This window comes from Pseudophryne corroboree, chromosome 4 (genome assembly GCF_028390025.1).
Source record: "Pseudophryne corroboree isolate aPseCor3 chromosome 4, aPseCor3.hap2, whole genome shotgun sequence".
Classification (NCBI taxonomy): domain Eukaryota; kingdom Metazoa; phylum Chordata; class Amphibia; order Anura; family Myobatrachidae; genus Pseudophryne; species Pseudophryne corroboree.
In genome coordinates, this window is record NC_086447.1 from 917,128,995 (window position 1) to 917,155,395 (window position 26,401).

Genomic DNA, 26,401 nt, shown 5'->3' on the forward strand with positions numbered 1-26,401 from the left:
GATAAGCAAGAAGGGTTGGACATGTGTTTTAAAAAATAATGTCGTGAGACACTATGAGTTTGGCATTTGTTTATAATATTTCTTCTGTGCTCCATAAAGCGAACTTTTAGTTTTCTTGTTGTGCGTCCTATATAATTGAGTCCGCAACTACAAGTTAAAAGGTAAATTGCGTAAGTCGTCTCGCAGTTCATAAAAGTTTTGAGTTCATATATCTCATTAAAGGATGGAATATTAATTGAGACGGTCTTACGTTGTATATGAGAGCACATCGTACATCTTGTCAGGCCACATTTGTGGAAGCCCAATGGTTTTGTGCTTAGCCATTCTGTGCCTTTCTGAGTCCTAGGTTCCCTAATGTTTTTTAGGTGGCTAGGGGCCAGAATGGTTTTTAACGACCTATTTTTCTTATAGATGATTTGTGGTTGAGGGGGTAGAATGGTGCTAAGTATATTGTCTTGTTTTAATATTTTATAGTTACGTGACACTATTGATTTTATTTCTTGGGCACATCTATTATATTTACAAATAAAAGAGAAATCTCGATTATTTTCTTTCTCTATTTTATGTCTAAGTTGTTTGGGATGAAGAAGTTGTTGTCTATCCATATTAATGACCTCTGTATAGGCCTGTTGTAGTAATGCCTCCGGATAGTCTCTAGTTTTAAAAGAGTCTATCATCTCTTTAGCTTGAGTTGTGAAAGTATCAACATTGGAGCAGTTGCGGCGTAACCTCCTAAGTTGACCCTTAGGAATGTTGGTTTTCCAGGGTCTATAGTGTGAACTCCTATAGTGTAGGTATGAATGCGTATTGACTGACTTAATATAATTAGATGTAACAATTTTATTATTAATTATTTCTAATGTCAGATCAAGGAAGTTCACACAGGTCTTATTAAACGTGGACGTGAAGGATAAATTAAAAAGGTTAGTGTTAAGAGTGGAAACAAACTGATTAGCAGATAACTCATCCCCATCCCAAATGATAAATAAATCATCAATGTAACGGCCATAGAGGACCAGGTGCGCCCCCCATGGGCCATTCCATATATATTGTTCTTCGAAATCGCCCATGTATAAATTTGCATAACTGGGGGCGAACCTGGTCCCCATGGCCGTTCCCATCACCTGTAAATAATAACGATCTAAAAACGTGAAATAATTGTGAGTGAGAATAAAAATAATACATTGTAAAAGAAAGGCTCTGTGATCCACACTGAGATCACTATCTTGATCTAGACGTCTAGAAATACTATCACAACCTTTTATATGAGGTATATGAGTGTATAGTGATTTGACGTCAAGAGTCAGAAAGGAGAAAGAATCTTTCCATTGTAAATCTTGTATTTTAATAAGAAAATCTGTTGTATCTTTAAGATGTGATCTCAGTGTGGATACCCGTGGTTGGAGAAAGGTGTCAACGTAATATGATAAATTAGATGTGAGGGAGTCAATACCCGAAACAATAGGTCTACCAGGGGGTGACGTGAGGGATTTGTGAATTTTGGGTAAAAAGTAAAAAGTGGGGGTGACAGGGTGATAGGGTAATAAGAACCGGTGTTCTTCCTTAGACAAAATGTTTGATTCTAATGCAGAATCAAGAAGATTTTTTAATTCCAGTATGAAGATGGAGGTGGGATTGTTGTCCAGAGTTTTATAGAAGTTTTTATCCTCCAATTGATTTAAAGCCTCCTTGACATAATCCACACGATTCATAATCACGAGGCCACCACCCTTATCTGCCTCTTTAAAGACTAGGGAGTTGTCCTTGGTTAATGCATGAAGTGCCCTCTGTTCTTGTCTAGTTAAATTGGATGGTGTTTGTAATTTATTATGGTTACGTTCCACCATTTCTTTAAAGTCATCTAACGTGATTCTGTAAAATGCCTCTATACTACTGCTCTTGGCTGATATAGGAAAGAATTCGGATTTATGTCTGAAAGTACCGGTTTCTCTCTTTATGTCAAATATTTTTTCTGTTTTAGCCGGTAAAGTGTTATTTTCTTCCCACAATTGTTCCAACATTGATAACATAATGTCATCTGTACTATTTAGAATGATAGGTATGGACTCATCTTTTTTTGTATTAAGACTCTTCCTAGCAAAGTACCTCTTACGGCATAATGTGCGTACAAATCTGTTAAGGTCAACATATAGTTTAAATAAATTTGGATCATTAGTAGGAGAAAATTTTAAACCTTTCTCCAGTAATGACAACTCTGAACTGGTAAGAGTTTTGCTGGAAAGGTTGAATACACTAGATTTTTTATCGTACGAGATTCTTGTTACAGAAGTTTGGAATCTTCTTGGATTTTTTCTTTCGGTTTCTACCTCCTCTGACTCCTCTATACTGGAATCTCTTCTTCTTTTGGGGGTTTCCCTTTGATTCCTGAAATTTGATCGCCACTGGGATGTCTTGGGGCGTGCCCCTAAAAAATCTCCCCTCTTTTCCTGGTCAACTGTATCATTGGGGTGTGGTCTTTTTTCTCTGTTATATTGATGTCTACTCGGGTATTGGGGGAGGGGCGATTGGAAGGTCCTATCTTCATATTCATTAAGGACTTCATATCTATTTGGATGGATATAATTCCTGTAAGTAGTTTTCTGGGCTGTATTTCTATTAGATTTAGGGTAGTCCCTACGGGAGGGTTCAAAGTTATCTCTCCTTGGATTAGGATCACGCTCTTTCTTCTCTCGTTGTCTAAAAGTATGAACTGCATTGTTTTCATAATCTGCCATATCTCGTCTCTTTTTTTCTGTTTCATACTCATAATAATCTGTTCATATTTTACTACTTTGTCATTAATGACTTTATCCCTGTTGTTAAACTCTTCATCTTTGTCATATACCTCCATATGTTTTTTTAATAAATCAATTTCTTTTTCTAACGAATCAACCCTGGATACTCTGTATCTGACAACCAATTTCATTAGAGCAATAGAACACTCATCTAAAAGTTGGTCCCATTGTTTCTGATACTCTTCATTATCTTGAAAGATAGATGGTTTATGTAACCTGAGACCTCGTGGTATTATTTTTTTATTTATATATTGTTGTAGGTTGGTGCTGTCCAACCAATTTCTAGATTCAGCTTTTAGTAGATTTTCTAATTTAAAAAAATCTTTGTACATATCAGGTTTGTCAGAAAGAGGAGCATCCAAGGTTGATTTGTCAATATGGGACCAGTAGGATTCTCTCCTATTCATACGTTCATTAAAATTCATAAAACAGCTCATGATTGCTGCACCCGTATACCAAAAATATGAATATATGAAAAAGGGGGGCGGGAAATGGGTGCGCTATCAATAGCGGCTGGTAGGGGGATGGTAAATCCCCTGGTAATGTAGGTAACAGAAAGGGGGGTAGATTACCAGCGCTGGCTGATCAAAATTTATATATATATATATATATATATATAAAAAACAATCTATATTCCAAAAGGCTTATAATTATAAAATCATATTTATTTCACATGTATATCCTGTAAGAAAAAGAGGGGGTATGGAATACTCAATAGATTTTGCCACAATATCTTAAATACTTGTAAGTCCACAATTAGGCTATGGTGTTACTCAAGGGGACTGGGATCACTTGGAGATGTCCATCACTAATCGGTTATTTGCATAAAGCCGATAATTGCAGATGTGAGGTATTTACCAGTGTCCTGAAAGCAGAGATTGTCCACCCGATGTATAGCTGGATCAGTTGTCCTCCTGTGCATGGAGGATTGGGTCCAGAGGGTGGATTCTGCTGATGAAGGATGTCCCAAATGGTGTGCACCAGAGTATCCGTAAAGCCAGTGGAGATAGTGGTCTTTGAGTATCCAAAAGAGTATGATGCTCAACGCGTTTCGCTGGGTTATGCAGTCCAGCTTCCTCAGGAGCAAGTGAGATAGTGGCTGTATTGGAGCCTTTTTATACCGGATATGAGTGAATGATTAATTACACATGAGTAAATCACTTAAAATCATATATAAGCCTTTTGGAAAAATTCATATAATATTATGCTTACTACAATATCGACTGGTCCCATATACTTAATATCACAAGCAATATTAAAAACGATCAGTTGTTCAACAGATATATGCTTTTTTAAAATACATTAGATTTGTATAATGTCTAGATCATGTGATAGTTTATACCACATGATCGGCATTTATGTCCAATAGAGGTGTACGATCTAGTCATGTGGTATAACACGTGTTTGCAAGGGAGTCCGTTGCATGGCAACTAGTCCGGAAGAATCTAAAGTCAAGTTAGTGACGTTTGAGGGATTGCGTAACGTCCCGATCACGTGACCATCTGTGTCACGTGATCGGGATATCAGCCAATCTAGAATATTGTATCAGTCACATGTATATGACGGAGTTGGTTGCCGGGCAACGGATCTCTAATAGAGGAAAAAAGAGATAGAATAAACGTCCTGTCCGATATTATGACAGGGCGATCTTACACACGGACTAATATCCTAGTATTGAAATATCTTCCATTAGTATATGGCCACATATCTAACATCCTGGAAATATTACATTATCAGTCAAATCCATATTTCACGATCATATAATTCATGGTCACATGCAATAAAAGTAAACATAGATCATTTCAATCATTGTATACACCCATGACCATATACAGAAGGTTTTTTGTAGTGAGTTGAAAATAGATAATATGAAGATTATAACATAAAAGAGTTATGTAATTATCCGATCATGTGATCATTTTAGGTCACATGATCGGCGTTTTTCCTCCTAATAGAAAAAGTTTGTAAAAATCCATACAGAGGAGAGTTTGAATAAGAAATGTAATAATCCAAATAATTTATCAGTCTATATAAAATATTATTAATAAAACAGAAATAGAAAGAGCTGATTCTAATAGATACTAAAATATACTGTTTTGTATGAGAATCAATTTATGATCTTAGAGAGTTCTTCCAAAAATAGAAGAGGATTTATGTAGTAATAAGGAGGATATATAGTTTCTGTCTAAACATCCTTATGAAGGATATGGCACGGTCAAGCAGATAAAGTGAATAAGAGATGATTAGATAACAGAATTTAATTCCATAGTTTCATTTAAACCAACTGGGTGTAAAGAGTTGAATTTCAACATCCAGTATACTTCACGACTACAGAGTTCTGTAACAAGAATCTCGTACGATAAAAAATCTAGTGTATTCAACCTTTCCAGCAAAACTCTTACCAGTTCAGAGTTGTCATTACTGGAGAAAGGTTTAAAATTTTCTCCTACTAATGATCCAAATTTATTTGAACTATATGTTGACCATAACAGATTTGTACGCACATTATGCCGTAAGAGGTACTTTGCTAGGAAGAGTCTTAATACAAAAAAAGATGAGTCCATACCTATCATTCTAAATAGTACAGATGACATTATGTTATCAATGTTGGAACAATTGTGGGAAGAAAATAACACTTTACCGGCTAAAACAGAAAAAATATTTGACATAAAGAGAGAAACCGGTACTTTCAGACATAAATCCGAATTCTTTCCTATATCAGCCAAGAGCAGTAGTATAGAGGCATTTTACAGAATCACGTTAGATGACTTTAAAGAAATGGTGGAACGTAACCATAATAAATTACAAACACCATCCAATTTAACTAGACAAGAACAGAGGGCACTTCATGCATTAACCAAGGACAACTCCCTAGTCTTTAAAGAGGCAGATAAGGGTGGTGGCCTCGTGATTATGAATCGTGTGGATTATGTCAAGGAGGCTTTAAATCAATTGGAGGATAAAAACTTCTATAAAACTCTGGACAACAATCCCACCTCCATCTTCATACTGGAATTAAAAAATCTTCTTGATTCTGCATTAGAATCAAACATTTTGTCTAAGGAAGAACACCGGTTCTTATTACCCTATCACCCTGTCACCCCCACTTTTTACTTTTTACCCAAAATTCACAAATCCCTCACGTCACCCCCTGGTAGACCTATTGTTTCGGGTATTGACTCCCTCACATCTAATTTATCATATTACGTTGACACCTTTCTCCAACCACGGGTATCCACACTGAGATCACATCTTAAAGATACAACAGATTTTCTTATTAAAATACAAGATTTACAATGGAAAGATTCTTTCTCCTTTCTGACTCTTGACGTCAAATCACTATACACTCATATACCTCATATAAAAGGTTGTGATAGTATTTCTAGACGTCTAGATCAAGATAGTGATCTCAGTGTGGATCACAGAGCCTTTCTTTTACAATGTATTATTTTTATTCTCACTCACAATTATTTCACGTTTTTAGATCGTTATTATTTACAGGTGATGGGAACGGCCATGGGGACCAGGTTCGCCCCCAGTTATGCAAATTTATACATGGGCGACTTCGAAGAACAATATATATGGAATGGCCCATGGGGGGCGCACCTGGTCCTCTATGGCCGTTACATTGATGATTTATTTATCATTTGGGATGGGGATGAGTTATCTGCTAATCAGTTTGTTTCCACTCTTAACACTAACCTTTTTAATTTATCCTTCACGTCCACGTTTAATAAGACCTGTGTGAACTTCCTTGATCTGACATTAGAAATAATTAATAATAAAATTGTTACATCTAATTATATTAAGTCAGTCAATACGCATTCATACCTACACTATAGGAGTTCACACTATAGACCCTGGAAAACCAACATTCCTAAGGGTCAACTTAGGAGGTTACGCCGCAACTGCTCCAATGTTGATACTTTCACAACTCAAGCTAAAGAGATGATAGACTCTTTTAAAACTAGAGACTATCCGGAGGCATTACTACAACAGGCCTATACAGAGGTCATTAATATGGATAGACAACAACTTCTTCATCCCAAACAACTTAGACATAAATTAGAGAAAGAAAATAATCGAGATTTCTCTTTTATTTGTAAATATAATAGATGTGCCCAAGAAATAAAATCAATAGTGTCACGTAACTATAAAATATTAAAACAAGACAATATACTTAGCACCATTCTACCCCCTCAACCACAAATCATCTATAAGAAAAATAGGTCGTTAAAAACCATTCTGGCCCCTAGCCACCTAAAAAACATTAGGGAACCTAGGACTCAGAAAGGCACAGAATGGCTAAGCACAAAACCATTGGGCTTCCACAAATGTGGCCTGACAAGATGTACGATGTGCTCTCATATACAACGTAAGACCGTCTCAATTAATATTCCATCCTTTAATGAGATATATGAACTCAAAACTTTTATGAACTGCGAGACGACTTACGCAATTTACCTTTTAACTTGTAGTTGCGGACTCAATTATATAGGACGCACAACAAGAAAACTAAAAGTTCGCTTTATGGAGCACAGAAGAAATATTATAAACAAATGCCAAACTCATAGTGTCTCACGACATTATTTTTTAAAACACATGTCCAACCCTTCTTGCTTATCAGTTACATGTCTCGAACAGATCACCCCAACCTCTAGGGGAGGTGATAGATTCAAAAAACTCTGTAGTCGCGAAGTATACTGGATGTTGAAATTCAACTCTTTACACCCAGTTGGTTTAAATGAAACTATGGAATTAAATTCTGTTATCTAATCATCTCTTATTCACTTTATCTGCTTGACCGTGCCATATCCTTCATAAGGATGTTTAGACAGAAACTATATATCCTCCTTATTACTACATAAATCCTCTTCTATTTTTGGAAGAACTCTCTAAGATCATAAATTGATTCTCATACAAAACAGTATATTTTAGTATCTATTAGAATCAGCTCTTTCTATTTCTGTTTTATTAATAATATTTTATATAGACTGATAAATTATTTGGATTATTACATTTCTTATTCAAACTCTCCTCTGTATGGATTTTTACAAACTTTTTCTATTAGGAGGAAAAACGCCGATCATGTGACCTAAAATGATCACATGATCGGATAATTACATAACTCTTTTATGTTATAATCTTCATATTATCTATTTTCAACTCACTACAAAAAACCTTCTGTATATGGTCATGGGTGTATACAATGATTGAAATGATCTATGTTTACTTTTATTGCATGTGACCATGAATTATATGATCGTGAAATATGGATTTGACTGATAATGTAATATTTCCAGGATGTTAGATATGTGGCCATATACTAATGGAAGATATTTCAATACTAGGATATTAGTCCGTGTGTAAGATCGCCCTGTCATAATATCGGACAGGACGTTTATTCTATCTCTTTTTTCCTCTATTAGAGATCCGTTGCCCGGCAACCAACTCCGTCATATACATGTGACTGATACAATATTCTAGATTGGCTGATATCCCGATCACGTGACACAGATGGTCACGTGATCGGGACGTTACGCAATCCCTCAAACGTCACTAACTTGACTTTAGATTCTTCCGGACTAGTTGCCATGCAACGGACTCCCTTGCAAACACGTGTTATACCACATGACTAGATCGTACACCTCCATTGGACATAAATGCCGATCATGTGGTATAAACTATCACATGATCTAGACATTATACAAATCTAATGTATTTTAAAAAAGCATATATCTGTTGAACAACTGATCGTTTTTAATATTGCTTGTGATATTAAGTATATGGGACCAGTCGATATTGTAGTAAGCATAATATTATATGAATTTTTCCAAAAGGCTTATATATGATTTTAAGTGATTTACTCATGTGTAATTAATCATTCACTCATATCCGGTATAAAAAGGCTCCAATACAGCCACTATCTCACTTGCTCCTGAGGAAGCTGGACTGCATAACCCAGCGAAACGCGTTGAGCATCATACTCTTTTGGATGCTCAAAGACCACTATCTCCACTGGCTTTACGGATACTCTGGTGCACACCATTTGGGACATCCTTCATCAGCAGAATCCACCCTCTGGACCCAATCCTCCATGCACAGGAGGACAACTGATCCAGCTATACATCGGGTGGACAATCTCTGCTTTCAGGACACTGGTAAATACCTCACATCTGCAATTATCGGCTTTATGCAAATAACCGATTAGTGATGGACATCTCCAAGTGATCCCAGTCCCCTTGAGTAACACCATAGCCTAATTGTGGACTTACAAGTATTTAAGATATTGTGGCAAAATCTATTGAGTATTCCATACCCCCTCTTTTTCTTACAGGATATACATGTGAAATAAATATGATTTTATAATTATAAGCCTTTTGGAATATAGATTGTTTTTTATATATATATATATCTATAAATTTTGATCAGCCAGCGCTGGTAATCTACCCCCCTTTCTGTTACCTACATTACCAGGGGATTTACCATCCCCCTACCAGCCGCTATTGATAGCGCACCCATTTCCCGCCCCCCTTTTTCATATATTCATATTTTTGGTATACGGGTGCAGCAATCATGAGCTGTTTTATGAATTTTAATGAAAGTATGAATAGGAGAGAATCCAACTGGTCCCATATTGACAAATCAACCTTGGATGCTCCTCTTTCTGACAAACCTGATATGTAAAAAAAACACAGGTTGTTGATCTTGCACCGAACTAGATTCAAAAATACAGGGAATTATGTAGGAGCCAGAAATGGACGATCATATATTGGAAATCCCTATCTGTCCATATGGCGGTGCGCCCAGGGTCATAAAAACGAAGTACATATGTGACTACAAAGAGAAAAAGTATGACACTAGTTTGGGCGCACTCTTATTATTGTTTTCTTTTAAATTATGATCATATGAGAAATAATGATATCTTAGGCTTGTACTCTACACCTCATTATAAAACTAAAGAGTAAATATATACTGCACGTATCATCTGTATGACAATGGTGTCAGGAAGGAACACCTATGAATGTATACAAGATAATGTGTGGAATGTTCAGATCCTTAATTATGCCTGGATAATTGCATAATGGAGGGTGGCTACATCACAAGCAACCTCCGTCTGCCAAGGATCTGTACAAACTTGGTTTGTATTAATACAACCCTGAATGGGGTAGGGTTAGTGAATGAGAGAGCCCACACACTATATGCTGATATCTAGTAGTTATCCACTGTCTTAAATTGGAGAACTTATTAGAAAAATAGTTGGAGTCAGTAAAGTAGTGATACTGCTGTTGGCGTTCTTGCCCTAGGTAGATCTTCCTACTTCACCGGGTATTCCCTAGTAGTCACCCGTCTAGGTACTGACCCAGCCCGCCTCCGTTTAGCTTCCAAGATCGGACGAGATTGGGCGTGAACGGAGGGGTATGGTCGTAGAGAGAAATATTGTCCTACCTCGCCAATGAGAGTGCACCGAAACGGAAGGATGGGTTCCTTCTAGGAAGGAGAAATTTTGTAGGAAAAGACGTGAATCTGCTGTCCCCGTTAGACTGGCAGGACGTGTCCCATGGTGGACTAGTCCGCCTGAATCGTGGATGAGAGTTCACAGAAGGAAGAAAAGTAAGAATGAAGAAAAGGAATTACACAGTTATATAGGACTCCTATATGGACGTTCTCAAATTCTTACAGTCACCTGTTGGCTTTCAAATGGATATGCGTCTTTGTTAAGTAGTATCATAGGGATGATACAATAAAGAAGAAAAGCATAAGGTGCCGAGAAATAAATAAAACAAATACTGAATATTCACTTGTGACAGTGGAAAGGTTTGAATTTGTTTTGAACAGTGGTGGGCATACAGTTTTAACCTAGAAAAAAACTGTATTATTTTGTGTTTGAGAGGTAAAAATACACACAGATTGATTGAGTATACACTCCTATAAGAAGGTGTTGCAGGTGGTGTTCCTGCTTGGAATACCTGCTGGTCTTACAGAAAAATAAAAATAAATAGATAAATAAATTTGTTCAAATATACACACAGAGTCGTTTGTATATCAATACCTATGTAAGAGTTTTGAGAAAAAAGATTTTTGTGTTTTTAAGAAAAGTCTGATTGTGTGCCTGCTGAAACAGCAGGAAGACAGATTGTTAAAGGATGCACCACTTATCGGGGTCAGACATAGGAGGTGCCCCTTGGACAACACACCTGTTATAAGGAATAAGATATACACTATTTCAATGACAGATGTGCAAAATTTACCCTAAGCGAATATCGGGGTATTGCAGGTAACGTTCCTGCTAACCAATAATAATTGGAGCCAAAAAAATGGTTAAAGAATACATATCACATATTCAGATGTCAGACATAGGAGGTGCCCCTTGAAAGACATACCTGTTGTAAGAAATGGGATATCCACTGTTTAAATGACAGATATGCAATATTTACCCTAAGCTAGATAAAGAGAACATTGGATATCATCCATTACTAATGTCAGACATAGAAGATGCCCCTTGAAAATCCAGAAATTACAATTGTCATTAATACACATACAGACTTGTTTGGATATAAACACCTATGGGAAGGTATTTTAGATGGTGTTCCTGCTTGTTAGAACAATCCTGTATTCTGAAACAGGTCTAATTATGTGCCTGCTAGAACAGCAGGAAGACAATTTGTTATAAATAAACACACCTAAGGTGGGGTGTTGCAGGTTATAAATAAACACACCTAAGGTGGGATGTTGCAGGTATTGTTCCTGCTGATATCACATATTCAAATGTAAGACATAGGAGGTGCCCCTTGGAAGGCACACCTGTTGTAGGGAATAAGATGTATATTCTTGCAATGATTGATTGGCAAAAAATTGCCCTAAACAAGATCAAGAAAATATTAGATATCACCCATTCCTGATGTCAGACATGAGAGGTGCCCCTTGGAAAAACGCGTTTCACCCGGTAACGGGCTTGTTCACTTTCTTTCTGTGCAGCTAAAGGAAGTCTGAAGCCTGGCTATTTAATGGAGCCAGCAGTGGCTGTGATAGGTCATGTGGGCGGGAAATAGTCTAATGTGGTATTCTGATTGGGAGAGAGACTGTCAGTCATTGTTAGGCCAGAGTGGGGCGGAAGTTTAACTTGGTGCTTCCGCCCTCACTGATTGGCTATGTGGTAAATAAAGAAAGTACCTATATATATAGAAAACACTTGTGTGGGCTTATGTATGTATTTAGAAATAGTCCGTAGGGTTTATAATGGTTAGCCGCATTAGCGATGTGCGGCAGACGTATTATGTGGGCGGGGGTCGTTACGTTTGCTTCGGCCCTGCTGGGCTGAAGCGGGTTGTCATAGTGACTGTGTCCAGCGAGTAGGAGCCGCGATCGGCGGTGTGGTGACGTTAGAGGAGTGTGTGGGCGGAAGTCGTTACATACACTTCCGCCCGTGTAGGTTCTGGCTAGTTACTATGGAGACTGTGTACAGTTACTAAGGTAACTGGACATACGCTGTGTTGGGATGTGAAATTGGACTGGGCTAGTATTGTTGTTTTGGAGCATGGTGAATACATTAAGGTGTGTAAGTGAATAACCGAATATAACAATAAGAATAAATGTAAAAATGAGAGTACATTGAAATAAAAATAAGTTGGTAAAAAATAAATATAAATAAAAATAAATATTGAAAATAATAAAATTAAAATAAAAATAATAATAATAATAATAAAAATTACATTAAATAATCAAAATAGAAACTAGTTGAACAGAAAAAACTTGACTCAGCAGCATGTTTAGAAAACATGTGAGGGGGGGGGAAGGAAAAGGGGGGGGGGGGTTTGGGGGGGAAAAAGGTGGAGGAAAGGGCGATAGGGTGTATAGTGCTTGCTGGACTGGATATGTCAGTGTTTATTGTGTGAAATGGGAAAATTGATTATGTGGGAGGGGAATGCCAAGTGGTGTATATATTGTGTGAGTCAGTGAAGGTTATAAGCAGTGTTGAGTAAATTACTATATATAAGTGTGTGTGTAAATGGAGAATGTGGGACTGGGTTGGCAGGTTGAGATTGAGTGTGCGGGATAGGGGAATGTGTGGAATGGGGGGTGTGAAGGAAGATAAAGTGTGGGAGTATGAATTCTGGGTTGGCATACCTGGACCTGATATTGTGGTGTGGCATGATTATGCTGTGTATTGTTGTGAATGCGTGGGGCGGGGGGGGGGGGAAAGGGGGGGGGGTTTGGGGGGGGGGAAAGGGGGGGCAGAAAGGTGAACTGGGAGATGGTGGTGTGGTGATAAAAAGTGTGTCGGTGTACATGGTGGGCCCTGGGTGTGCGGGTGATGTGACATGAGGATATAGATTGAATGCAATTACTTGTGGCATAACGAGGGTGTGAGGTGTGGATGGGAGAAGTGATAGAATGATGTGGATGGGGCGTGTGAAGATTAAATTTAGGGAGTGCTATACAAGTGGGGTCTCACAAGAAAACACTGTAATTAATATTCTCATTGAGGCCATTGGGTCGCAGACCATTAAGCTTGAAGGTCCATTCACTCTCTTTTTTCAAGAGTTCTTTCGTAATATCCCCGCCTCTGATTCCCAGGCGAATTTGTTCCAAGCCAAAGATCTTGAAATCGTTCAGGTGATCCTTATGGAAAGTATGAAAGTGTCTTGCAACAGTTGTTAGTTGCTTCATCCTCGTTAGATCCGTTGCGGCATTGCGACAGGTGCCCAGATGTTCCAAGGCTCTTTCCTTGAGTTTGCGTGTTGTCATGCCTATGTACCTCGTGTCGCAGCTGCATGTGATACAATAAATTAGTGCTTGTGTATCACAATTGAAAAATTGTTTGATCATTATGTTCTTTCCATATCTGTCCACTACTGAGTTTGTTTTTAAAATATGAGGGCATATTTTACATTTGCCACAGGGAAAGGAGCCTGTCACCCTAGTGTTGGTTGGTGTTCCACTTGTCATGTAGTCCGTTATTCGGCTTTGTCTTGTTGTTTCACGGACAAAGTGACTCCTGACTAAGTGATCCTTGAGATTATTGGACCTTCGCCAGCTCATGTTAATTTTGGAATCGACATATGGTGATAAATCCGAATCTAATTGTAGAATAGGCAGATGTTTTTCAATTGCCTGTTTTAAGAGCCTCCATTCAGGACAGAAGGTTCCAATGAACCTAACTGTAGACTCCTCTTTGTTTTTGGGTTGCCGTTGAGAAATCAGACTATCCCTGCTGGTGTGTAGGGCTTCCTTCTGAGCCCTCTTCAAAGAGCGCTTACTGTATCCCCTTTCTTGGAGCCGATCAATCAAATCATAACTTTTACTTTTGTAGACCTCTATCTCCGAACAATTACGCCTCAGTCTCAAAAATTCTCCCTTGGGAATGTTCTCAATTGTAGGAGGGAAGTGTGCGCTGGTTTGGAGGAGAATACTATTAGTCGCAGTTTCTTTGCGATAAAGTTCTGTGGCCAAAGTGCCTTCAGGGGATTTATAGATCTGTAGGTCCAAGAAGGCAACCTTGTCCTTGCTGATCGTGTGCGTTAATTTGATATTCAAGTTATTGTTGTTAAGATGATGAATGAAAGACAAAAGAAGTTTCTCTGTGCCGTCCCAGATGATAAAGATGTCATCTATGTAACGGAGCCAGATTAGCACATGGTCGGTGTATCTGTCATTCTGTTCATTGAATACATGAGTCTGTTCCCATCTCCCAAGAAATAGATTGGCATACGTTGGTGCGCAAGCCGCGCCCATCGCGGTACCCCTGACTTGTAAATAAAAGCGATCTTGGAAAGTGAAGTGATTCTTCTCTAATACAAATTTCATCAAATTAAACAACAGGGAATTGAAATCCTCATTTTTTCTGAAATCCAGGAAATGTCTTACTGCCTCGAGACCCACTTGGTGATCAATACTCGTATACAGGGCTTCTACGTCCAAAGTGGCCAGTAGGAAATGCTCTTCAAAGTTAATGTCTTGTATCTTACGGAGCAGGTCCGATGTGTCTTGTAAGTACGATGGTAACTGTAATACGTATTCACGCAAGTGTAGGTCGAGGAACCGACTGGGTTGTTCTAGCATCCCTCCATTTCCTGACATAATCGGTCTGCCGGGTGGTCTTTGAATGTTTTTGTGGACCTTGGGAAGGAGGTAGAAGTTGGGTATCCTAGGATTGGTAACAGTGAGATATTTGTGTTCCTGTTTGGTAATTGTTCCAGTAGATACTGCTTCATGGATCAGTTGGGAGTATTCTCTCATAAATTGTGGAATTGGGTTGTGGGAGAGTTTCTTGTAACAGTCTGTTTGATTCAATTGACGAAGTGCCTCAATGGTATACATCTCAATGGGCCAGAGAACAATATTGCCGCCTTTATCGGACGGTTTTATAACCACATCCTTCCAGGTGTTCAGTTGTTTCAATGCTTGCCTTTCTTCTTTTCTCAGATTGTCCGGAAATCTGTAGTGTTTATTAAGGTTTTGTATATGAATCTGATCAAATTCCTTGGCCACCAAATTAAGAAATACTCGCACTTCAGGACTATTCTCATCCGACGGAAAGAAACTGGATTTGTTCTTGCACTTAGGTCGTTGATCGACTGTGAGGTCCCTATTGGATTCTAGGTATAATTCTTCCAAAATGCTAAGTATGTTGCGGTCTTCCTCTGTTTGTGGGACTTCTAGGATGTCGTCCTTTTGTTTACTCCTCCTTGCAAAGAATTTCTTCAGTAGGAGTTTCCGACCAAATAGTCTTAGATCTTTTTCCCACAGGAATCTGTTGAAGGACTTCACAGGAGAGAAGGATAGACCTTTGCTGAGAACATTGGATTGTGCCGGGGTGAGAGTTCTATTAGATAGGTTGATTATTGTTAGGTGATGAGATGTGGAAGAGTCTATCGTATCTGTCGTCTCTGACGTTCCGGATACTTTGATGTTCGTGGCGTATCCCATCGTGCGTCTCGTCCCGTGTCTCTTCTTCCCCCCTCGTCTCGTCTTTCTTGTGGTCTGTATCTTCCTCTTGGTTTCTGTCCTCTCTCTAAAAAATGAGGTGAACCTTCCCTACTGGAGTTGGAGATTGGTCGTCCCGTATCTGGTGTCTCACTGAGAGAGTCCTCACTTGTAGATGATTCGAATTCTGAAAAGGTAAACTCCTCTGGTTGTCTTCTACCTCTATTCCTTGGGGGTTGGGGGTTCCACTTGAAGATATCACCCTGGGAGAAGTCACGTTTATCTCGTTGCAACTTATTCCGCTTACGATCAACGATGGTTTTTTCATAAGTGTCAAGATCCTTCTTGCATTTTTCAAAGGTTGTCTGGAATGAAATGTCTTTTTCCCAATTTTCTAATTCCTTGCCCAGTTCCTCTATCTCCTTTTCAACCTGATCTAGCATTAAGGTATCATGTTTAACCAGGATGTGCAGTAAGTCACTGGAGCATTTTAATAGGGCGGATTCCCATTCGTGCTTCAGACTCTCAGTGGCAAGGGGAAAGGACGGGAAAATTTTTGGTCTAAGGCCTCTAGGTACGATTTTATGCTTAATGTAGTTATCTAATGTTGTAATGTCCCAGGTCAGGCGGATGCGTCTCTGAAGAGTTCTCTGTAATTTAGAGAAGGGTGTTCTCCAATCAGTAGGCGTAGTCTCAAAATTGAGGGTTTCTGATAGAAGGTCTTCTAGTTGTCCAACATTCCTCCGTTTGGATAACTCATTTTTGAGAGAGAAGGAGGACATATTACACTGCTGGTATGCTGTTTTCAGGTACCAGACTGCTTCTTACGAAAGAATTAATGCTGCTTGAACTTTACAGTGAGGGGCTTAGTTCGGAGATACGATATAGTGCCGTATATTAGTTTGAAGCTGGTAGGTTAGTAAGTTGGAGGAAAGCGAGTACAGGACAGAAGACAAGTAACAGGGCGATACAGGTTATCTGCCCAGACAATTAATGAATTGGTCGTGCAACAGATCAGAAACTGAGCATAGCTCAGCATTTATATACATGAAAAAAACACAGGTTGTTGATCTTGCACCGAACTAGATTCAAAAATACAGGGAATTATGTAGGAGCCAGAAATGGACGATCATATATTGGAAATCCCTATCTGTCCGTATGGCGGTGCGCCCAGGGTCATAAAAACGAAGTACATATGTGACTACAAAGAGAAAAAGTATGACACTAGTTTGGGCGCACTCTTATTATTGTTTTCTTTTAAATTATGATCATATGAGAAATAATGATATCTTAGGCTTGTACTCTACACCTCATTATAAAACTAAAGAGTAAATATATACTGCACGTATCATCTGTATGACAATGGTGTCAGGAAGGAACACCTATGAATGTATACAAGATAATGTGTGGAATGTTCAGATCCTTAATTATGCCTGGATAATTGCATAATGGAGGGTGGCTACATCACAAGCAACCTCCGTCTGCCAAGGATCTGTACAAACTTGGTTTGTATTAATACAACCCTGAATGGGGTAGGGTTAGTGAATGAGAGAGCCCACACACTATATGCTGATATCTAGTAGTTATCCACTGTCTTAAATTGGAGAACTTATTAGAAAAATAGTTGGAGTCAGTAAAGTAGTGATACTGCTGTTGGCGTTCTTGCCCTAGGTAGATCTTCCTACTTCACAGGGTATTCCCTAGTAGTCACCCGTCTAGGTACTGACCCAGCCCGCCTCCGTTTAGCTTCCAAGATCGGACGAGATTGGGCGTGAACGGAGGGGTATGGTCGTAGAGAGAAATATTGTCCTACCTCGCCAATGAGAGTGCACCGAAACGGAAGGATGGGTTCCTTCTAGGAAGGAGAAATTTTGTAGGAAAAGACGTGAATCTGCTGTCCCCGTTAGACTGGCAGGACGTGTCCCATGGTGGACTAGTCCGCCTGAATCGTGGATGAGAGTTCACAGAAGGAAGAAAAGTAAGAATGAAGAAAAGGAATTACACAGTTATATAGGACTCCTATATGGACGTTCTCAAATTCTTACAGTCACCTGTTGGCTTTCAAATGGATATGCGTCTTTGTTAAGTAGTATCATAGGGATGATACAATAAAGAAGAAAAGCATAAGGTGCCGAGAAATAAATAAAACAAATACTGAATATTCACTTGTGACAGTGGAAAGGTTTGAATTTGTTTTGAACAGTGGTGGGCATACAGTTTTAACCTAGAAAAAAACTGTATTATTTTGTGTTTGAGAGGTAAAAATACACACAGATTGATTGAGTATACACTCCTATAAGAAGGTGTTGCAGGTGGTGTTCCTGCTTGGAATACCTGCTGGTCTTACAGAAAAATAAAAATAAATAGATAAATAAATTTGTTCAAATATACACACAGAGTCGTTTGTATATCAATACCTATGTAAGAGTTTTGAGAAAAAAGATTTTTGTGTTTTTAAGAAAAGTCTGATTGTGTGCCTGCTGAAACAGCAGGAAGACAGATTGTTAAAGGATGCACCACTTATCGGGGTCAGACATAGGAGGTGCCCCTTGGACAACACACCTGTTATAAGGAATAAGATATACACTATTTCAATGACAGATGTGCAAAATTTACCCTAAGCGAATATCGGGGTATTGCAGGTAACGTTCCTGCTAACCAATAATAATTGGAGCCAAAAAAATGGTTAAAGAATACATATCACATATTCAGATGTCAGACATAGGAGGTGCCCCTTGAAAGACATACCTGTTGTAAGAAATGGGATATCCACTGTTTAAATGACAGATATGCAATATTTACCCTAAGCTAGATAAAGAGAACATTGGATATCATCCATTACTAATGTCAGACATAGAAGATGCCCCTTGAAAATCCAGAAATTACAATTGTCATTAATACACATACAGACTTGTTTGGATATAAACACCTATGGGAAGGTATTTTAGATGGTGTTCCTGCTTGTTAGAACAATCCTGTATTCTGAAACAGGTCTAATTATGTGCCTGCTAGAACAGCAGGAAGACAATTTGTTATAAATAAACACACCTAAGGTGGGGTGTTGCAGGTTATAAATAAACACACCTAAGGTGGGATGTTGCAGGTATTGTTCCTGCTGATATCACATATTCAAATGTAAGACATAGGAGGTGCCCCTTGGAAGGCACACCTGTTGTAGGGAATAAGATGTATATTCTTGCAATGATTGATTGGCAAAAAATTTCCCTAAACAAGATCAAGAAAATATTAGATATCACCCATTCCTGATGTCAGACATGAGAGGTGCCCCTTGGAAAAACGCGTTTCACCCGGTAACGGGCTTGTTCACTTTCTTTCTGTGCAGCTAAAGGAAGTCTGAAGCCTGGCTATTTAATGGAGCCAGCAGTGGCTGTGATAGGTCATGTGGGCGGGAAATAGTCTAATGTGGTATTCTGATTGGGAGAGAGACTGTCAGTCATTGTTAGGCCAGAGTGGGGCGGAAGTTTAACTTGGTGCTTCCGCCCTCACTGATTGGCTATGTGGTAAATAAAGAAAGTACCTATATATATAGAAAACACTTGTGTGGGCTTATGTATGTATTTAGAAATAGTCCGTAGGGTTTATAATGGTTAGCCGCATTAGCGATGTGCGGCAGACGTATTATGTGGGCGGGGGTCGTTACGTTTGCTTCGGCCCTGCTGGGCTGAAGCGGGTTGTCATAGTGACTGTGTCCAGCGAGTAGGAGCCGCGATCGGCGGTGTGGTGACGTTAGAGGAGTGTGTGGGCGGAAGTCGTTACATACACTTCCGCCCGTGTAGGTTCTGGCTAGTTACTATGGAGACTGTGTACAGTTACTAAGGTAACTGGACATACGCTGTGTTGGGATGTGAAATTGGACTGGGCTAGTATTGTTGTTTTGGAGCATGGTGAATACATTAAGGTGTGTAAGTGAATAACCGAATATAACAATAAGAATAAATGTAAAAATGAGAGTACATTGAAATAAAAATAAGTTGGTAAAAAATAAATATAAATAAAAATAAATATTGAAAATAATAAAATAAAAATAAAAATAATAATAATAATAATAAAAATTACATTAAATAATCAAAATAGAAACTAGTTGAACAGAAAAAACTTGACTCAGCAGCATGTTTAGAAAACATGTGAGGGGGGGGGGAAGGAAAAGGGGGGGGGGGGGGTTTGGGGGGGAAAAAGGTGGAGGAAAGGGCGATAGGGTGTATAGTGCTTGCTGGACTGGATATGTCAGTGTTTATTGTGTGAAATGGGAAAATTGATTATGTGGGAGGGGAATGCCAAGTGGTGTATATATTGTGTGAGTCAGTGAAGGTTATAAGCAGTGTTGAGTAAATTACTATATATAAGTGTGTGTGTAAATGGAGAATGTGGGACTGGGTTGGCAGGTTGAGATTGAGTGTGCGGGATAGGGGAATGTGTGGAATGGGGGGTGTGAAGGAAGATAAAGTGTGGGAGTATGAATTCTGGGTTGGCATACCTGGACCTGATATTGTGGTGTGGCATGATTATGCTGTGTATTGTTGTGAATGCGTGGGGCGGGGGGGGGGGGGAAAGGGGGGGGGTTTGGGGGGGGGGGGAAAGGGGGGGCAGAAAGGTGAACTGGGAGATGGTGGTGTGGTGATAAAAAGTGTGTCGGTGTACATGGTGGGCCCTGGGTGTGCGGGTGATGTGACATGAGGATATAGATTGAATGCAATTACTTGTGGCATAACGAGGGTGTGAGGTGTGGATGGGAGAAGTGATAGAATGATGTGGATGGGGCGTGTGAAGATTAAATTTAGGGAGTGCTATACAAGTGGGGTCTCACAAGAAAACACTGTAATTAATATTCTCATTGAGGCCATTGGGTCGCAGACCATTAAGCTTGAAGGTCCATTCACTCTCTTTTTTCAAGAGTTCTTTCGTAATATCCCCGCCTCTGATTCCCAGGCGAATTTGTTCCAAGCCAAAGATCTTGAAATCGTTCAGGTGATCCTTATGGAAAGTATGAAAGTGTCTTGCAACAGTTGTTAGTTGCTTCATCCTCGTTAGATCCGTTGCGGCATTGCGACAGGTGCCCAGATGTTCCAAGGCTCTTTCCTTGAGTTTGCGTGTTGTCATGCCTATGTACCTCGTGTCGCAGCTGCATGTGATACAATAAATTAGTGCTTGTGTATCACAATTGAAAAATTGTTTGATCATTATGTTCTTTCCATATCTGTCCACTACTGAGTTTGTTTTTAAAATATGAGGGCATATTTTACATTTGCCACAGGGAAAGGAGCCTGTCACCCTAGTGTTGGTTGGTGTTCCACTTGTCATGTAGTCCGTTATTCGGCTTTGTCTTGTTGTTTCACGGACAAAGTGACTCCTGACTAAGTGATCCTTGAGATTATTGGACCTTCGCCAGCTCATGTTAATTTTGGAATCGACATATGGTGATAAATCCGAATCTAATTGTAGAATAGGCAGATGTTTTTCAATTGCCTGTTTTAAGAGCCTCCATTCAGGACAGAAGGTTCCAATGAACCTAACTGTAGACTCCTCTTTGTTTTTGGGTTGCCGTTGAGAAATCAGACTATCCCTGCTGGTGTGTAGGGCTTCCTTCTGAGCCCTCTTCAAAGAGCGCTTACTGTATCCCCTTTCTTGGAGCCGATCAATCAAATCATAACTTTTACTTTTGTAGACCTCTATCTCCGAACAATTACGCCTCAGTCTCAAAAATTGTCCCTTGGGAATGTTCTCAATTGTAGGAGGGAAGTGTGCGCTGGTTTGGAGGAGAATACTATTAGTCGCAGTTTCTTTGCGATAAAGTTCTGTGGCCAAAGTGCCTTCAGGGGATTTATAGATCTGTAGGTCCAAGAAGGCAACCTTGTCCTTGCTGATCGTGTGCGTTAATTTGATATTCAAGTTATTGTTGTTAAGATGATGAATGAAAGACAAAAGAAGTTTCTCTGTGCCGTCCCAGATGATAAAGATGTCATCTATGTAACGGAGCCAGATTAGCACATGGTCGGTGTATCTGTCATTCTGTTCATTGAATACATGAGTCTGTTCCCATCTCCCAAGAAATAGATTGGCATACGTTGGTGCGCAAGCCGCGCCCATCGCGGTACCCCTGACTTGTAAATAAAAGCGATCTTGGAAAGTGAAGTGATTCTTCTCTAATACAAATTTCATCAAATTAAACAACAGGGAATTGAAATCCTCATTTTTTCTGAAATCCAGGAAATGTCTTACTGCCTCGAGACCCACTTGGTGATCAATACTCGTATACAGGGCTTCTACGTCCAAAGTGGCCAGTAGGAAATGCTCTTCAAAGTTAATGTCTTGTATCTTACGGAGCAGGTCCGATGTGTCTTGTAAGTACGATGGTAACTGTAATACGTATTCACGCAAGTGTAGGTCGAGGAACCGACTGGGTTGTTCTAGCATCCCTCCATTTCCTGACATAATCGGTCTGCCGGGTGGTCTTTGAATGTTTTTGTGGACCTTGGGAAGGAGGTAGAAGTTGGGTATCCTAGGATTGGTAACAGTGAGATATTTGTGTTCCTGTTTGGTAATTGTTCCAGTAGATACTGCTTCATGGATCAGTTGGGAGTATTCTCTCATAAATTGTGGAATTGGGTTGTGGGAGAGTTTCTTGTAACAGTCTGTTTGATTCAATTGACGAAGTGCCTCAATGGTATACATCTCAATGGGCCAGAGAACAATATTGCCGCCTTTATCGGACGGTTTTATAACCACATCCTTCCAGGTGTTCAGTTGTTTCAATGCTTGCCTTTCTTCTTTTCTCAGATTGTCCGGAAATCTGTAGTGTTTATTAAGGTTTTGTATATGAATCTGATCAAATTCCTTGGCCACCAAATTAAGAAATACTCGCACTTCAGGACTATTATCATCCGACGGAAAGAAACTGGATTTGTTCTTGCACTTAGGTCGTTGATCGACTGTGAGGTCCCTATTGGATTCTAGGTATAATTCTTCCAAAATGCTAAGTATGTTGCGGTCTTCCTCTGTTTGTGGGACTTCTAGGATGTCGTCCTTTTGTTTACTCCTCCTTGCAAAGAATTTCTTCAGTAGGAGTTTCCGACCAAATAGTCTTAGATCTTTTTCCCACAGGAATCTGTTGAAGGACTTCACAGGAGAGAAGGATAGACCTTTGCTGAGAACATTGGATTGTGCCGGGGTGAGAGTTCTATTAGATAGGTTGATTATTGTTAGGTGATGAGATGTGGAAGAGTCTATCGTATCTGTCGTCTCTGACGTTCCGGATACTTTGATGTTCGTGGCGTATCCCATCGTGCGTCTCGTCCCGTGTCTCTTCTTCCCCCCTCGTCTCGTCTTTCTTGTGGTCTGTATCTTCCTCTTGGTTTCTGTCCTCTCTCTAAAAAATGAGGTGAACCTTCCCTACTGGAGTTGGAGATTGGTCGTCCCGTATCTGGTGTCTCACTGAGAGAGTCCTCACTTGTAGATGACTCGAATTCTGAAAAGGTAAACTCCTCTGGTTGTCTTCTACCTCTATTCCTTGGGGGTTGGGGGTTCCACTTGAAGATATCACCCTGGGAGAAGTCACGTTTATCTCGTTGCAACTTATTCCGCTTACGATCAACGATGGTTTTTTCATAAGTGTCAAGATCCTTCTTGCATTTTTCAAAGGTTGTCTGGAATGAAATGTCTTTTTCCCAATTTTCTAATTCCTTGCCCAGTTCCTCTATCTCCTTTTCAACCTGATCTAGCATTAAGGTATCATGTTTAACCAGGATGTGCAGTAAGTCACTGGAGCATTTTAATAGGGCGGATTCCCATTCGTGCTTCAGACTCTCAGTGGCAAGGGGAAAGGACGGGAAATTTTTTGGTCTAAGGCCTCTAGGTACGATTTTATGCTTAATGTAGTTATCTAATGTTGTAATGTCCCAGGTCAGGCGGATGCGTCTCTGAAGAGTTCTCTGTAATTTAGAGAAGGGTGTTCTCCAATCAGTAGGCGTAGTCTCAAAATTGAGGGTTTCTGATAGAAGGTCTTCTAGTTGTCCAACATTCCTCCGTTTGGATAACTCATTTTTGAGAGAGAAGGAGGACATATTACACTGCTGGTATGCTGTTTTCAGGTACCAGACTGCTTCTTACGAAAGAATTAATGCTGCTTGAACTTTACAGTGAGGGGCTTAGTTCGGAGATACGATATAGTGCCGTATATTAGTTTGAAGCTGGTAGGTTAGTAAGTTGGAGGAAAGCGAGTACAGGACAGAAGACAAGTAACAGGGCGATACAGGTTATCTGCCCAGACAATTAATGAATTGGTCGTGCAACAGATCAGAAACTGAGCATAGCTCAGCATTTATATACATGAAAAAAACACAGGTTGTTGATCTTGCACCGAACTAGATTCAAAAATACAGGGAATTATGTAGGAGCCAGAAATGGACGATCATATATTGGAAATCCCTATCTGTCCGTATGGCGGTGCGCCCAGGGTCATAAAAACGAAGTACATATGTGACTACAAAGAGAAAAAGTATGACACTAGTTTGGGCGCACTCTTATTATTGTTTTCTTTTAAATTATGATCATATGAGAAATAATGATATCTTAGGCTTGTACTCTACACCTCATTATAAAACTAAAGAGTAAATATATACTGCACGTATCATCTGTATGACAATGGTGTCAGGAAGGAACACCTATGAATGTATACAAGATAATGTGTGGAATGTTCAGATCCTTAATTATGCCTGGATAATTGCATAATGGAGGGTGGCTACATCACAAGCAACCTCCGTCTGCCAAGGATCTGTACAAACTTGGTTTGTATTAATACAACCCTGAATGGGGAAGGGTTAGTGAATGAGAGAGCCCACACACTATATGCTGATATCTAGTAGTTATCCACTGTCTTAAATTGGAGAACTTATTAGAAAAATAGTTGGAGTCAGTAAAGTAGTGATACTGCTGTTGGCGTTCTTGCCCTAGGTAGATCTTCCTACTTCACCGGGTATTCCCTAGTAGTCACCCGTCTAGGTACTGACCCAGCCCGCCTCCGTTTAGCTTCCAAGATCGGACGAGATTGGGCGTGAACGGAGGGGTATGGTCGTAGAGAGAAATATTGTCCTACCTCGCCAATGAGAGTGCACCGAAACGGAAGGATGGGTTCCTTCTAGGAAGGAGAAATTTTGTAGGAAAAGACGTGAATCTGCTGTCCCCGTTAGACTGGCAGGACGTGTCCCATGGTGGACTAGTCCGCCTGAATCGTGGATGAGAGTTCACAGAAGGAAGAAAAGTAAGAATGAAGAAAAGGAATTACACAGTTATATAGGACTCCTATATGGACGTTCTCAAATTCTTACAGTCACCTGTTGGCTTTCAAATGGATATGCGTCTTTGTTAAGTAGTATCATAGGGATGATACAATAAAGAAGAAAAGCATAAGGTGCCGAGAAATAAATAAAACAAATACTGAATATTCACTTGTGACAGTGGAAAGGTTTGAATTTGTTTTGAACAGTGGTGGGCATACAGTTTTAACCTAGAAAAAAACTGTATTATTTTGTGTTTGAGAGGTAAAAATACACACAGATTGATTGAGTATACACTCCTATAAGAAGGTGTTGCAGGTGGTGTTCCTGCTTGGAATACCTGCTGGTCTTACAGAAAAATAAAAATAAATAGATAAATAAATTTGTTCAAATATACACACAGAGTCGTTTGTATATCAATACCTATGTAAGAGTTTTGAGAAAAAAGATTTTTGTGTTTTTAAGAAAAGTCTGATTGTGTGCCTGCTGAAACAGCAGGAAGACAGATTGTTAAAGGATGCACCACTTATCGGGGTCAGACATAGGAGGTGCCCCTTGGACAACACACCTGTTATAAGGAATAAGATATACACTATTTCAATGACAGATGTGCAAAATTTACCCTAAGCGAATATCGGGGTATTGCAGGTAACGTTCCTGCTAACCAATAATAATTGGAGCCAAAAAAATGGTTAAAGAATACATATCACATATTCAGATGTCAGACATAGGAGGTGCCCCTTGAAAGACATACCTGTTGTAAGAAATGGGATATCCACTGTTTAAATGACAGATATGCAATATTTACCCTAAGCTAGATAAAGAGAACATTGGATATCATCCATTACTAATGTCAGACATAGAAGATGCCCCTTGAAAATCCAGAAATTACAATTGTCATTAATACACATACAGACTTGTTTGGATATAAACACCTATGGGAAGGTATTTTAGATGGTGTTCCTGCTTGTTAGAACAATCCTGTATTCTGAAACAGGTCTAATTATGTGCCTGCTAGAACAGCAGGAAGACAATTTGTTATAAATAAACACACCTAAGGTGGGGTGTTGCAGGTTATAAATAAACACACCTAAGGTGGGATGTTGCAGGTATTGTTCCTGCTGATATCACATATTCAAATGTAAGACATAGGAGGTGCCCCTTGGAAGGCACACCTGTTGTAGGGAATAAGATGTATATTCTTGCAATGATTGATTGGCAAAAAATTGCCCTAAACAAGATCAAGAAAATATTAGATATCACCCATTCCTGATGTCAGACATGAGAGGTGCCCCTTGGAAAAACGCGTTTCACCCGGTAACGGGCTTGTTCACTTTCTTAACGTCACCACACCGCCGATCGCGGCTCCTACTCACTGGACACAGTCAC

At 39.5% G+C, this 26,401-nt stretch overlaps 3 pseudogenes; all 3 read right to left on the reverse strand.

The window, feature by feature from the left end:
• Positions 1–10,109: 10,109 nt before the first annotated feature.
• LOC134912688 (5S ribosomal RNA) lies at positions 10,110–10,228 on the reverse strand (annotated as a pseudogene).
• A 7,172-nt stretch (positions 10,229–17,400) lies between these two features.
• Positions 17,401–17,519, reverse strand: LOC134912879 (5S ribosomal RNA; annotated as a pseudogene).
• Positions 17,520–24,696: 7,177 nt separating this feature from the next.
• On the reverse strand, positions 24,697–24,815 carry LOC134912689 (5S ribosomal RNA; annotated as a pseudogene).
• Positions 24,816–26,401: the final 1,586 nt, after the last annotated feature.